The sequence below is a fragment of the Lontra canadensis genome, unplaced genomic scaffold (genome assembly GCF_010015895.1).
Source record: "Lontra canadensis isolate GAN:19392208 unplaced genomic scaffold, GSC_riverotter_1.0 scaffold3, whole genome shotgun sequence".
Taxonomy (NCBI): domain Eukaryota; kingdom Metazoa; phylum Chordata; class Mammalia; order Carnivora; family Mustelidae; genus Lontra; species Lontra canadensis.
In genome coordinates, this window is record NW_022630997.1 from 4,716,827 (window position 1) to 4,733,022 (window position 16,196).

At 34.8% G+C, this 16,196-nt stretch overlaps 1 protein-coding gene and 1 non-coding gene across 2 annotated transcripts in view; both read right to left on the minus strand.

Moving 5' to 3' along the window:
• Positions 1–16,196, minus strand: part of ATRNL1 (attractin like 1) — a 794,045-nt gene that overhangs the window by 266,633 nt on the left and 511,216 nt on the right. The gene's annotated exons all lie outside the window — the stretch shown is intronic.
• On the minus strand, positions 3,311–3,492 carry LOC116858509. Its single transcript, XR_004380931.1, has one exon. It is a non-coding gene; the product is annotated as a U2 spliceosomal RNA (small nuclear RNA).

Below are 16,196 nucleotides of genomic sequence, written 5' to 3' on the forward strand. Positions count from 1 at the left end.
AACTGTTGAAACTGTTATCATAAGAATGTATGATTTGAAAAACAAAGCCAATAAAGTAACTTTTGGTATTTTCAAAAGCTGGTGTATTTGTGCCTATTATTTATAATATATATTGCATAATACTACAGGATAAAAGTGGCAAGGATTAGTACTTGCTTGAGATAAAAGTACTAATGAAACAAGTTCTAGGAGAATCCTGTATGTAAATAATTACAACTAAGATAAATAATAGTCAATAGTCAATTATTTATCTTAACTGGTACTACATATACTTTTATTTTTTTGAGAGAGAGAATGGCGGGAGGGGGAGAAGGAAAGGGAGAGAATCTTAATCAGGCTCCACACCCAGTACAGAGTCAGAGCCAGGCCTCAGTCTCAGGACCCTGTGATTGTGACCTGAGCGGAGATCCAGGGTCGAACGCTCAGCCAACTGAGCCACCCAGGTTCTCAGGTGCTGTGTATATTCTTAATAAAATTTAGGAAACTTACAAAGAGTTAACTGGAAAAATTAGTGAATACAGCATTAGAAGAATCTTAATTAAATGGAAATACAATTGTTGGTGTTGAACCCAGAGAAGTAGTTATCTGTTTCAGAGGCCACTGAAATAGCTCGGAGGACAATTTTAAAGATCTGATTGTGTGTAGTTGTTCTCATCAGAAATGATCTAGATAATACAAGTTCCATTGATCCAACATTGCATGGCACTATGACTGATTTTAAATTGGCATATTTAACTCTTTAGCCTTCAAAACTAGATTAGATTAGGATTAGGAGTACTATGACAAAGTTTGCCATCTGGTGGGAAACAAATCAGATATCTTCACTTAACGTTTCAATGTCAGGATTTTGAACTGGGCCTACAAGGTGAAGACAATTTTGGTACCCTAAATGCAATCACAGTGTTGTTATAAGAAGGAAGCTGAGAAAGATTTGACTAGAGAAGAGAAGGCAAGGAAACTTTAAAGCAAGAAGAGACACTGCAGGCTTTGAAGATGGAAGAAAGGGGCCAGGAACCAAGGAATATAAGGAATATAGCTTTAAAAGCTAGAAAAGGCAAGATGAAGCCTTTTCTCCTAGGTTCTTCAGTCAGAAGCCGTATGCCCTGACACCTTGATTTTGGTACAGTAAAGTGGATTTCAGAATTTTGACCTGCAGAATTGTACGGGGATAAATGTATATTTTTTTTTTCAGCAGAACTGTGGTAATTTGTTACAGTATTCATAGAAAATTAATACAATAGGTATGTGGAAGAAGACCTGAGCCTGGAGCAATACAAGCACCTTAAGAAGAGGTGTGGAAAATTAACATTCTACACTGATTGATCCTAAGTATGACTATGTCTGTCAAGAAGCTGCATTATTACGCAAACTAATTTTTTCCAGCCTGGAAAAAGTTGTCAAAATTATTCAGAAAAGAAACCAAACAGAATGCACACAGAAAGTCTTTTCTATCATAATCCCTGTGACCTGACTAGGAAATTTAGAAAAATAGAAGAGTGAATGTATTTTACTCTCCAGGTGTTTTTAAGCTCTTCCTTAACACGTGGCAGAACTCTTAAAGTGGGCACACATTTCACTACCCAATGTAATGTGATATAAAATATTTAAAATGTTAAATATTAACCAAAGCAAGCAGTTAGCCTGTGGTGAAGAACAGATTTAGAGTAAAATGAAGCTTGAGATAAAATTCAATAAATTCAACAAAATGAAAAGCTAGCACTGGTCTGAGAAGTAATATTCAACATATTCCTTCCCTTTACTATTTTTATCAAAACCTTATGATTTTAACCAATCCTGTTTTCTGGGACATCAAGAAGAAAATTCCTCCTTGTGATACTAAAAATAAAAATGTCTATTGTATTTGAATGACTATAATGTATACTTACACTTGAAAAATAGAAGTGTACAGACTTAGTTCTTCAGTTCTTAGGATTCAGAGGGAAACAGTCTGATAGGCGAGGTCAAAGTGAAGAACAAGGGAAACATAAATGCATATATTTAAGGGGATTGGTTTAATTCAATAAGCATTTACTAACTACAGACCCGATTCTGGGGACTATGCCAGGCAAGTAGAAAGAGACATACCTATCTTTAAAACACATAATTTAAATATGCCATGAAAGAGAAATCCATACCAGCTATGGGAGCAAAAGAGAAAGGTCATTTAACTCATATGAAGAGTAAGTAAATGGTGGGCTATGAAGGTTTTCGGACGAATTTTGAAAAAGAAGGTGATAACTGGGGTTATCAAAGAGAGGGGGGTTAAGGGGAGAAGGAAGGAGGGTAAATAGAGAAGAAAAATGAAAGTACATTAAGCAGAAAGACTGGAATAGGAAATGTGAAGGCATAAAATAAAATACTATGGAATAGTCAACATTTTGCTTTCCTTAGAACATATGGGAAAGCAGTGGAAACAAAGTTAGATAGGCAAGCCCTTGAAACCCATATCTCAAAGCGTTCTACAGAAGATGGAGAATCTATGTATGGTAGCTTCTGTTTTTTAATTTAAAGCTTTTAGTGCAAGACACAAACACTTTATTGTTCACAAGTTATAATTGCTTAAAAATTTATTCTGGCTAATATTTTTCTTAAAAATTAAATTACGAAATGTTACTTAAAATAGTATATATTAACTCCTGTATGCAACTTGAAGAATAATCATTGCTATGGCTTGAATCAAGCCCCCCCCCAACCCACCCAAAAAATACCTAGAAGTCCTACCCCCAGGACCCCAGAATGTGACCTTATTTGGAAATAGGGTGCTTCCAGATATAATCAGTTAAGATGTGGTCATACTGGAGAAGTCTAGGTCCTTAATCCAATATGACTGGTGTCTTTAAAAAAACAAAAACAAACAAACAAACAAAAACTCCAAAAAAGTATGTAATGCAAAGAGAAGGAGACACAGGGGAAAGCCATGTGAGGATGAAGCCAGAGACCAGAGTGAGGCATCTGCCAGCCATGGAAAGCCACAGCCAGCACAGCACCAGATGCCAGGAGAGAGGCATGAGCGGACTCTCTCTCATAGCCTTCAAAGGAAGCAGCCCTGCCAGCATCTTCATCTTGGCCCTACAGCCTGCAGAACTGTGAGACAATAAATTTGTGTTTTTAAGTCACTCAGTTTGTGGTACTTGGCTGAAGCAGCTCTAGAAAACCAAGTTACATGATGAGCATCCACGTACTGGAAATTGCTTAAGGAAGAGAACGGTCAGGATCTTTGAGGCTCCTATGTACCTTTCCTGGATTATATCACTATCCTTTCAGATGATACCATATCCTGAATATTGTGTGGATTGTTCTCTTTATTCTAAATAGTTTCCCACATATGTGCATATTGCTAAACAATAAAACACGTAGATATAACTGTTTTCGTTCTTTCCATGCGGTATACAGCCAGCAGTTTGCTCGCCTGCGCACTACACGTTCCCCCGCTCTCTGAACTGCTAAGAACAGATACTACACTTGATCTTAGCCAAAAGGCCAAGAAGCGATCCCCCAACTCTCTGAAAGTAGAGTGTTCCTATGAAGTCTTTCATAAGCCAAAATGGCCTGAAAGCAAAGAAGCAATTTCCATTAATTTAAATGGGAAAAAAAATATTTCGCATTCCCAGCCCCCAAAACAACCTCTCCTGAGGCTTTTCTGATACCTTAAGACACATCTTGCTAACAGATGCACAAAATAAATGGAGATAAAGCACAGATGCTCACAGACACACTTCAGAGCTCTGGCAGCCTGATGCTGAGACGCTGAGTATCATTCCCAGGGAAGGCTCTGAATCACCTCCATGGGAAGAAGCAAGACTACACTCTGGGCTCAGAGTGTGCGCTGACCCTATAAGGAATGGCTGTAAAACACTGAGTACTATTTTTGATTTTCACCTATTTCATAAAAGTGAAAATCCTCTTCAGATTTCTTTTGTTTGCAAAAACCCATATTAATGTAAGTTCTTCCGTAAAAGCAAAGTGGCCCAATGTGAGCTTTCAAAAAGTGGGGGATACTTGTGTTATGTTTTTGAGGCTTATTCATGTCGATGACTCTCTATGTAGGTAATTCTCTTTCTTACTCATACCATTCTATATACGAATATAGCATAATTTGTTTATAAATGGACACCTGTTAATTCTAGCTTTTGCTATCAAAAATAATACTGCCAAGAAAAATTCTATATATAATCTCCCAGTGCACATGTGCAAGTGTCTTTGGGAGAGCAACCCACAAATTCATGATGTGTATCTTCAACTTTGCTAAACTATTGTCCTATAATTTTTTAAATTGAAAGGTTTGGCTTTTTACTTGAAATGAAATTTGATTACCATTCACCCATCTGAGATTAATTTTTGTGCATGAGCAAGTTGGGCTCCTATTTCCTTTTTTCCATATGGATAATCAATTGTACCACCATCATTTATTAAATATTATATTCTTTCCCCACCATTATGCAAATAAAGGCATAAATGAAATTCCCATATATTTCCGTACATTCATGTGGGGTCTATTTCTGGACTTTCTATTCAATTCCATAAGTGATGTATCTTTAAGCAAGCACCACGGTTAATTTTGATTTCTGGAAAGGAAATTCCCCCAAACCGTTTCATCTTTTTCTAGAGCACTGCGGTTTTCTTTTATTTATTTATTTGATTTTATTAAATTTTTTAATTTTAATTCCAGTATAGTTAACAGACCATGTTACATTACTTTCAGATGTACAGTGCAGTGACTAAAAAATTCTGTGCATTACATGGTGTTCATCATGACAAATGTACTCTTTAATCCCCATCATCTATTTCACCCATTCCCCTATCCACCTTCCCTCTGGTAACCAACAGTTTGTTCTTTCTAGTTAAGAGTCTGTTTCTTGGTTTTTCTCTCTTTTTTCTCTTTGTTTGGTTGTTTTGTTTCTTGCTTTCCACAAATGAGTGACATCATATGATATCTGTCTTTCTCTGACTTATTTCACTTAGCATTATACTCTCTAGCTCCCTCCATGTTGTTGCAAAGGGCAAGGTTTCACTCTTTTTTATGGCTGAATAATATTCCACAGCATATATATACACACACATTAAATCTTCTTTGTTTATTCATCTGTTGATAAACACTTGGGCTGCTTCCATCTTTTCTTTATTTATTTAATATTATTTTTAAATATGTGTTGACCTATTTTTATGTTAATGTGTACATTACACATACTCATTAGGTTAAAAGCATAATATAATGAACACCCATAAACCCATCACCCAACTCAAGAACTAGACATTACTAAAACTTCCTTCCACCTATGTACTCTTTTTCTATTTCATTCCCCTGCTTCCCAACTCTAAAGATAATCACCCTGTAAACAGTTTAGGCTCATTCTACTGTTTTTAAAATGTTCTCTAGCTATGAATAATACTTTACAACTTGCTTTTTTCACTTAAGCTTATGTTTCTAACATTCATCCATGTTGTTATGTGAGGCTATAATTTCTTTCTTTTATCCCCAGTGATTTGCACTGACAGAAATTTTAAGGTTATCTTTTATGTTCTATAAAAACTTTTTTCAATGAAAATTTCATTAAATCTATAGATCAGTGTGAGTAGAATTGATAACTTCACTACATGGAATCCTCCTATCCATTAAGAAATTTCTCTTCATTTAGTTGGATCTTCATTAAAATTTCTCAATACAACTTTATACAAGTTTATTATTCTATAACTTCATATTTTTCTACATAAAAAATCTGCACATCTGTTAAAATTCATTTTAATTAGCTTATACTTTTATTGCTACTATAAATAATATTTTTAAAGATCACAATTGCTATTTGTTGCTTTTTATATAAACTTTTGTGTATTTAGTGTACTTCTGGTTACTTGCTAACTTTTTATTATCTACAAAAATTTTCTAGTGTATTCATTTATATTTTCTATGTAGACAATTATACAATTTATAAATAATGAAAAGTGTATTTATTTGTGATCTTAGTATAAGTTCTACTTTTTTCTTAACTAACTGCACTGGCTAAAGGCACCAGCACAATTTTAAAGAGAAGTGGAGATAGAAGGTATTCTTTCCCTGTTTATGATTTTAAAAGGTGTGTTTTGTACATTTCTCCACTGAGCACCATGTTTTCTCTGTATTGGACTTCTACAGATACTTTTTATCAGTTAAAGAAAATTTCTTTGTATTTCTAGTTTGCCAAGATTATTCTTTTAGTCATGAATGATATTGAATTTTCTGTATCTACTGTGATGACCATATGACTCTCTTCCATAAATACAATAAACATTGATATTCAGAGGTTGGACAGTGGGCAAATAATAAGAAGGGTTAAACACAAAGGTGATTAAAGAACCAAGACTGCATTAAGTTACAAGTGCTAAAGGAAGGGAAAACTCCTAAATGGTAAGAGTGTTCAAATGTAACAGACATAGTCTGCTCCTGATTTTTGTCACTGTCCTTTAACAGACCGATCACAATGCTTTTTATTCTTTTTGACATTGTCCTGACCTGGTATAAACAAAATTTTTTTAATATATCTGCTTGACTGAATTCATGCACCAGTATTTTTTAACTGAGTTTGGCAAGAGGTTTCCATTTCTTAAGAATTTACTCCATAATTCTCTTTAATTTTATTGGTCCTTTAATTTTCTTGGCAACAAACTGTTCTTATAGTCCTGATAATTTAGAAGTTTAATAGGAAGGATTTGGCTTTCTTCTCCTGATAATTTTTCACAAACAGGGAACTAAAATTTCAGTAGGTTCTAGCTGACTACTCTTTATAAGATGTACTTCTCAGTCCATCAACAGGACTGGATGGTCCAAAAGAACTCTTCTGGTTGCCCATGTGGTTTAGGACCATTATAATTTTTCATTAATGAGACAAAACAAAAGAAAACAAAACCAAAATACAATTAAACAAAAATCAAATGATAATATTTTACTGCACAAATGAGACTATGGTTTAAATTTGCAGTTCTATTCACGTTGGGCAGCTGTGTGATGTTTCTGCTTTCAGCTTTTGGTTGAAATTTTATTTTTAACCTGTCACTTCCCAAGTGATCTCAGTCTATCATGAGAATGACACTGTTTGATCAATGATTACAGAAAAGCTCCACTATCTCAACTCATGAACTGCCAAATTTAATGAGCAGCAACCTTAGTGTAGCCACTAGCACTTCTGCCAAATAGTAAAAGTATGTGGATATTGTTTAAGTAAGTCTTGATTTTTTTCCTTGTTCCTCTCTGTTAGCTATCCTACACAGACTGTGTAAGCACAGAGCACTGTTCTGTGGATGTACACTGTTGATGGTCTTTTTGACATAACCCCTGGAAAAAGCACTGAGCCAAATAATGCTAGTAATGATAATTTCTGGATAGCCGTTCTTTTTTGCCTTCTTATGTTTCTTCTGGATACTCAGACACAACAATAGCACCCTTCCAATTCTACTAAACTCTATCTGCATGCCAGATGCTGGGAAGATTCATCATGCTGAGACGCCTAAAGTTTCTCCTCTTGTAAATTTTGGCATATATTCTGCTTCAAGGGCATTCAGATTCTCTAAAATCTACGAAAATCATGGTGACACAAGCCCAGTATTTTACTTGGACTTTATTTTACTTCATTTTTTTTTCCTTTTGCAATAATTTGATTGTTTTCATAGCATTTGATTAACTTCTTTAGTATTAATTTGGTAACCTCTACATGCCCCTCCCTTCTGTCTTGGGTAACATTTCTCTTCTTTTCTTTGCTTTTTTTTTTAAGGGTTACTCAGGTAGTATATTTAACCTGGGTCCATTTCTCTGACTGTTGTACTGCCAAATATGCAGAAACTATGGAAATATCCATAAAAAGAGTCAATTGCTATTTCTCTCACTACAATGAGTTGTTCAACATCAATGTGACAAAGAGCATAAATCAAATACTCTGAAAGTTTAAGCTCTACTCACTGTGTTTCAAAAAGGAAAAGTGGGTCAATTTAGAGTTCATCAATTAGATCACATTAAATTAGCCTCCATCATTGACTTGGCTCGACAGCTTTCATCTATTTTAATTTACAACAAAAAGGACAGCCAAGTACAGGATAGTAGCAATGACATGGTCAAAAGGAGGCTTTGTCTTCTTGGCTGTAAAGAATGTTTTGCTTTGGTACCATTAAGATATTTTAAAGACCTCTAAGTCAAAGGAAGTATAAAAGTAACATAAAATATGATATGTCCCATAATATGTACATTCATAAACACAGATTTATAGTGGAATCCTGTATCTAACACACTGAAGTTTTTAATTAATTTTTAAAAATATATGATATTCTCATATTATAAAGGACAAGCTCCAACTGTGATATGCTGTTAACATGGCAGAACACAACCAGTTCTCTACATTATCCACGATTCTATTCCTTCAGAGACACATATTTCTCTTATAATAGAAACGATATTTTACAGACATTATTGGGTGAGGTATCAGTCTACCTATGACACCAAAGAGGAAGACTAAAACACTTTTTAAAAAATTTATTTATTTGACAGAGATCACAAGTAGGCAAAGAGGCAGCCAGAGAGAGAGAGGAAGGGAAGCAGACTCCCTGTTGAGCAGAGAGCCCGATGCGTTGCTTGATCCCAGGACCCTGGGATCATGACCTGAACCGAAGGCAGAGGCTTTAACCTACTGAGCCACCCAGGCACCCCTAAAACACTTTTATTTTAGTTAACTGGAATTAAGGAAAATGTAAACAACAGCTAATCCAGGTTCGTCTTGGATTTGAGGCTGAATATTAAAGGCAGGTACAGGAGGTGTATGTGATCATGGCCACTCCCAGAGGTAAAAAAGTAGAATATGGAGTACAGTAAGATATAACTTTATCCATGATGGAAAATAAGAACATGCAGGGAAAAGATAGTTACAATCCTAGAAAGAGTATAAGATGATAAGCTTTTGCCTTAAAAATAGTAGATTGATTTAAGAAACATTAGCTGAACAACCTCTTATAACCTGGTGTTGCGCTAGGTGTGGAGCTACAAAGGTAAATAAGACACAATTCCTGCCTTTTAGGAATTTTGAAAAATTCTATTGTGACATCCATTCTTCAACTATTATCATTTCACTCCTAGGTGGTTAGATATATTTAGTCAACTAATTTTTGTTTTATGATTTTTCTCACTACCAACACATGAATATGTGTTTTATTTTCCACTTAATTTAATATCATTAATCTTTTCATTGTTTATAACAGTTATGACATACTTCATATATATATATATATATATATATATACACACACACACAGACACATATATATGGTTATTAACACCATGTATATGTTCTTTATAGAATGAGATTAAACTACAAATCACCTTTATGCTTTGTGGTTTTATTTATTTTTGTGTTGGTGTTGGACATTTTTTCTAGCTTACTGAAGTATGGCTGACAAATAAAAATTGTGTATATTTAAGTAGTATGCTTTGATATATGTATATATTGTGATACAGTTACCAAGATCAGGCTAATTAATACATCTACACCAAATTTGCACCAACATGGATGAACCTGTAGGGCATTATGCTAAGTGAAATAAAACCACAATCACATATTACATGATCTCACTCACATGCAGAATAAAAAAAAAAAGTTCAATGTCATAATAACACTGAGGAGAACTGTGATTACCAGATGCTGGAGAGGGTAAAGGCAAGATACCAGTGAAAGGGCACAAACTTTCAGTTATAAGATGAATAAGTTGTGAAAACCTAATGTATCACCATGGTGACTATAGTTACTAATTATATATTGTATACTTGAAATTTGGCAAGAGAGTTGATTTCAAGGGGTCTCACTACAAAAAATGGGTTTTACTTTTTTACTGCATATTACTTTAAGCAAGATATCTGTTTAATATTTCCTTCATAATAACTCTATCCAAATTAGTTCCATGATGTTAGAACATAGTCTCTATATAATTAATTTTCTATTTTCAAAACAAGCCTTCATATATTAATACATTTTAATCTATGTATGTGTCTATATATATCTCCAAGTAATTTATTATAATAAATGCATACATATTTTCAAACATAACCAATCATAAGACAAATCTGGTTTTATCTCCTGATCTATAGAATAACTAGCACTTGACACTGTTGGAGGTGAAGGTTCACACGTTTGCTGTTGTGTGGACATGACAAATCACTAAACCTACCTTTCAGCTTTGGTTCCTTTAGCTGAAAAAATGGATATAGAATAGCTACACTACCCACCCAGGAGTTTTTTATGAAGAGCAAATGAGTTAATGGAGTTTCCCGAATTTAAGTAATTTCAGCACTGCCTTTGTAAATTTTGACATTTCCTAATACCACCTAATGCTATTATTTACCTAGACTTTTAACTTAAATCTGCTTACTTTTTACAAAGCAAATTTATTTCAAAATAAAACTCACACCAAAATGAGTCTTTCTAGATCCCAAATCACCAAGGAAATGTTGAAAAAGAAAAAGCTGGGGGTATCACGTCTGATTTCAAGCTTTATTAGAAAGCTGTGATCACCAAGACAGCATGGTACTGGCACAAAAACAGACACACAGACCAATGGAACAGAGTAGAGAGTCCAGATATGGACCCTCAACTCTATGGTCAAATAGTCTTTGACAAAGCAGGAAAAAATATCCAGTGGAAAAAAGACAGTCTCTTCAATAAATGGTGCTGGAAAAATTGGACAGCTATGTACAGAAGAATAAAACTCAACCATTCTCTTATACCATACACAAAGATAAACTCAAAATGGATAAAAGACCTCAATGTGAGGCAGGAATCCATCAAAATCCTAGAGGAGAACATAGGCAGTAAACTCTTCTACATTGGCCATAGCAACTTCTTTCAAGACACATCTCCAAAGGCAAGGGAAACAAAAAGCGAAAATGAAATTTTGGGACTTCATCAAGATAAAAATCTTCTGCACAGCAAATGAAACAGTCAACAAAACAAAGAGGCGCCCATGGAATGGGAGAAGATATTTGCAAATATCACTACAGACAAAGGGCTGATATCCAAGATCTATAAAGAACTTCTCAAACTCAACACCCAAAAAACAGATAATCAGGTTAAAAAAAAAAATGGGCAGAAGACATGAACAGAGACTTCTTCAATGAAGACATACAAATAGCTACCAGACAAATAAAAAAATGTTCATCATCATTAGCCATCAGGGAAATTCAAATCAAAACCACATTGAGATACCAGCTAATACCAGTCAGAATGGCAAAAATGAACAAGTCAAGAAATTAAAAATGTTGGAGAGGATGTGGAGAAAGGGGGACACGCTTATGCTGTTGGTGGGAATGCAAGTTGGTGCAGCCACTTCAGAAACGAGTATGGAGGTTCCTCAAAAAATTAAAAATAGAGCTACCCTATGACCCTGAAATTGCACTACTGGGTATTTACCCAAAAGATAGAGATGTAGTGAAAAGAAGGGTCATATGTATGTACTCCAATGTTCAAGCAACAATGTCCACTCTAGCCAAGCTGTGGAAAGAGACAAGATTCTCTTCAATAGACAAATGGATAAAGAAGATGTGGTCCATATATACTACTTAGCCATCAGAAAGGATGAATACCCAACTTTTGCATCAACATGGATGGAACTGGAGGAGATTATGCTGAGTGAAATAAGTCAAGCAGAGAAAGTCAATTATCATATGGTTTCACTTACTTGTGGAGCATAAGGAATAACAGGGAGGACATTAGGAGAAGGAAAGGAAAAGTGAAGGGCTGGGGAATCGGAGGAGGAGATGAACCATGAGAGAATGTGGACTCTCAGAAACAAACTGAAGGTTTTAGAGGGGAGGGGTGGTGAGGTAATGGGTGAGCCTGGTGGTGGGTATTAAGGAGGGCATGTATCACATGGAGCACTGGGTATTATAAGCAAACAATGAATCATGGAACACTACATCGAAAACTAATGATGTATTGTATGGTGACTAACATAATACAGTAAAAAAATTTTTTAAAAAGACCAAAAAATTGAGGTTTTCTTCTTAAGATTTCAAAGGATAAAAAGATAACTGACAAATGTACATATACTTTGGTATTATTTAATTTCAGGTGTTTATATATCACATAAAACTGTGTTGGCCACCACTTAAAATCATATTTCACATCAGTAGTGGTTTGGTTTCCATATTTTGGGAAAGACTCAGCTAATATATTTCAAGAATTTAGTATAAGCACTGCACAAATCTAACCCATCATTAAATGGTTACTCAACTGTATGATATTCATAAGAAATATTTAATCAGCCCTACTACTGGAGTTCCATAAAACTTAATTCCTTGTTGTACTATAGTTGTATTACACAACCGGATATAACTATTACCATTAGGGTGTTAAATATGATAAGGAAGAAGAAACTAAATAAATTCATTGTATATTACTAATAAATATGCTATCTGTTTAACAGATGCATATTATTTACTGGGACTTTGAGAGAATGAAACTTAGCTTAAGGTAGGTTGACTTCTATGGGGAGAAATGGAGAGTTGAATGCTACACCCCCAGAAAATAAGCAGGGGCCAAGTTCAATTTCAGAGAGATTATCGAGTAGTAATGGAAGATGCATCTTCTTCAGCTACTTTAAAATTTTACTTTCGTCCTGATCTCTGGCCACCATAGGATGAGTGAGTGGTGTGTGTGTGTGTGTGTGTGTGTGTAGACTGTGGGATTGGGTGTGATGACAGATCAGAAACCAGTATTATGATTAGTTTAGGATTTATAATTAGATTATCAGAATAATCAATAATCATCTAATTTACATGTTAAATTTTCCATTCAAGTGACCTTTTCTGAATTGTACTTTGGTGGCAGAGATATGGGGCTGGGGAAATGGGAGTATAAAATTTGGCAAGGCTCTGACCCTTTCTTCCATCCTCCCCACCAAAAATAGCAATTTTTCTTGTATTTACTTCACAATTAGATTTGAGAGTAATTTGGTACAAAGGATACTGAAGTTAACAAAAAATGTAAAAATGTTCTATTTCAATGTTCTATTGAAAAGCTATAAACCAGTCATTGGATAAATAGATTTTTCTGGTCCAATAGCTTTGCTAAATCTCAGCCAATGTTCACTCACATGAAATAGTGATGCATTTATAGCTATTAGGGTATTGGTAATAACCTGAATTTAAGTCCAGTTTCACTCCTGCCCATAATAGGATATTAAAAAAGAAAGAGGTGTAAAAAACATTTTGAAATAAGTAGTTACCTCTCTGCTACTTAAATAAGTCACGAAAGTATTGCTATCCTTCATAAAAACAAATGTTGGTGATATACCCTTATTTGAATAAAACTTCCCTTTTTACTTTATTACATATAAAAAAATCCAACTAATTTAGGAAAGAATTTTCCACAGAAATTGCTCCTCAGTACACAGATGTATCAAATTTCAATGGTTTTGCTAAGTGCCTTTTAAAGGATATGGCAGCTTGGAAGCAATGCTTATATTTAAAGAGGTACATTGCATTTAAAAGAGGCTATGGAGAAACAAAGACTCTGCCTTTCTCATAGATTATCTATGGTAAATGATAATGGCCTAAGCATTAGGCATACACAGAATGAACAATGAGTCAAATATTATTTTCTAAAATATCCACCTTTCCTGCAACGATTATTTTGTTTCATAACTATCAAATCCATTCTACAAATCTCTTATGAAACAATTTTTTTAAAGTGCTTTAAAAATCTAACATCTGATGTCAAGTAAAGCCCTCTGGGACCCACTGATTCATCAGGGTAATAGGATGGTCTTCACCTGTAACATATCTAGTGCAACATGTGCTTAGGGTTCATGGCTCTTGACTGCAACTTTGTACACTGCCAACACCATATGGCAATTTATTCTCCAAGTTCTTGCACTGTCTTGCTTACTGACAATTACTCCTGAACTTCCACTTCGGGAGTCTCATAATGGAAGGACAGTTCTGGTTTCAATGGGATCCCTAAAACAATGAGGTCCCATCAGACACCTATCAGCTCCGCATATTATTAACAAGATTTCAACTATCTATTAATAGCCAAAACTTTATTTTATTGTAATTGAGGGGAATCATGTTTTCTTTAATTGTTCAGGAATTAGGAACTTAAAATATATTATTTTATTCCACTCTTGGGAAGAGTCTCAGAACATCATGAGTCAAAAAAGGCTTCATTAGTGAAGTTCAAATTTTATATTCATCATTCAGTTAAGATGCTTGGCCAAGTTTTGTTCCAAATGTAGTAGTCAGATTTTCTCTCAATTCTGTAACAGGTCCAGTGAAAAACAGAAGTTAATTTGGATATCAAGCCTATTAGTGTGAAAGTAGTATTAAATGACTCACTTGCAATTAACTTCACAATTAATCTAATTTGACATGTGCTGCTTTGGTCAGTTGGCTTAACATGTATTCATTTTACAAATACTCATTAAGCACCTACTGATATGTCAAGCAAACATCATACTACATACATACTAGGTATTAGGGATGAAAGGCAAACAAGGTCAAGTCCCAGGGAGCCTAGGCAGCTCAGTTGGTTGAGCAACCACCTCTTGGTTTCAGCTTAGGTAAAGATCTCAGGATCATGAGATAGAGCCCTGCATCTGGCTCTATGCTCAGTGTGGAGTCTGCTGGAGAGTCTCTCCCTCTGCCCTTCCCCTGCTCACATTCTCTCTCCTTCTCAAATAAATAAATAAATAAAATATTTTATAAAAAGAAAGAAAAGGAATCGTGCTTGTGTGGCTCAGTCAGTTAAGCCTCTGCTTTCAGCTTAGGTCATGATCCCAGGGTCTGGGCTCTGAGCCCCACATTGGGCTCCCTGCTCAGTGGGGGGCCTGCTTCTCCCTCTCCCTTTGCTTGCCACTCTCTCGGCTTGTGCTCTCTTTCCCTCCCTCTCTTGCTCTATCAAATAAATAAATGAACTCTTTAAAAAAAAAAGAAGAAGGTAGAATTCCTACCACCCATACCTTATATCCCAGGAATAGAATTTTGGTATTGCTGTAAAAATACAGATTACTGAGGATCCAGGCAGTCCCTCCCAAACCCTCCCTTTCCCTTATGAGGACAAAGGGCAAAGCTTTAATTTTTAGGAGAATATAGCTCAGGAGCTAAGTTGAGATATTTCAAGAGCAGTCAGACCAGAATGCTCTAAAACAAAGCCTACAAGGGAGCAATGTCTTTGCCTCAAAGGAACCATTTACTATACTGTATTTTTCCTCAAAATGTAATCCTTTATCTTCGATCATTCAAACATGTGGCTATAGGTTTTTTTACTATGGTGTGGTATGGCATTAATAACTCAAAATGAACACAACAGCACTTTCTTCTGAGAAAACAGAATAAATGCTATGCAAATTAAAGGAAATGTTAAGCTTTTCAAAAAAAGTTACCTAATTATTGTTTTTCTCCTTGTGATACCTTACAAGAATAGCAGAAACAGTAAATAATAAACACCATCCTAATTTCCCTAAGCTTCTGGAAATAAATTATACAAAGTAACTCAATGTGAAAAAAATGAAAAATTATGCTTCATATTTCACAATTATTTATTTTTACTTGCAATAAAACTACGTAGACCTTCATAATTATGCAATCGGTATACAGAAAAGATTTGCTCTAAGAAATGTTGAGAAACTAAGGGAGGAAAATTTGATAATTAAATTAAATGCAAAATATAATATAGCCAAAAACTGTTTTCTTGGGCTGAAAAAAAGTACCAAATCCTAATCTAATATAAAAATAAAGACAGGTCTTTAAAAATAACCACATAATTATGGGTGGTGTTCAATGACAGTATTTAACTTACTGCAGAAAACAGGGATATTTTGTTAAGTACTTTCACAGGAAATAAAAATCTCATATGTCTACAAAGACTATCTCTTTCAGATATTATATCATCTACAAACATAAGTTTTCTTTCCTTCAAAAGTGATCTGGACATAAGACAAATTATCTAAATGCAGGGTTCCCAGCAGTCTGGATTCAGACCAGTGACAATGACAGTAACTCTAGCTTGTTGTGGAATGCTAATGTGTTCCAGTGCTGTTCTATGAGTCTTGATGTATTATCTAATTTTACTTTAATAACGGCCCATGAGATGATTACTATTGGTATTCCCATTCTACAGATGAGAAAACAATGCATGAGAGAGGATGAATAACTTGCCCTAAATCATATAGGGAACAAGTGGCAGAGTTTA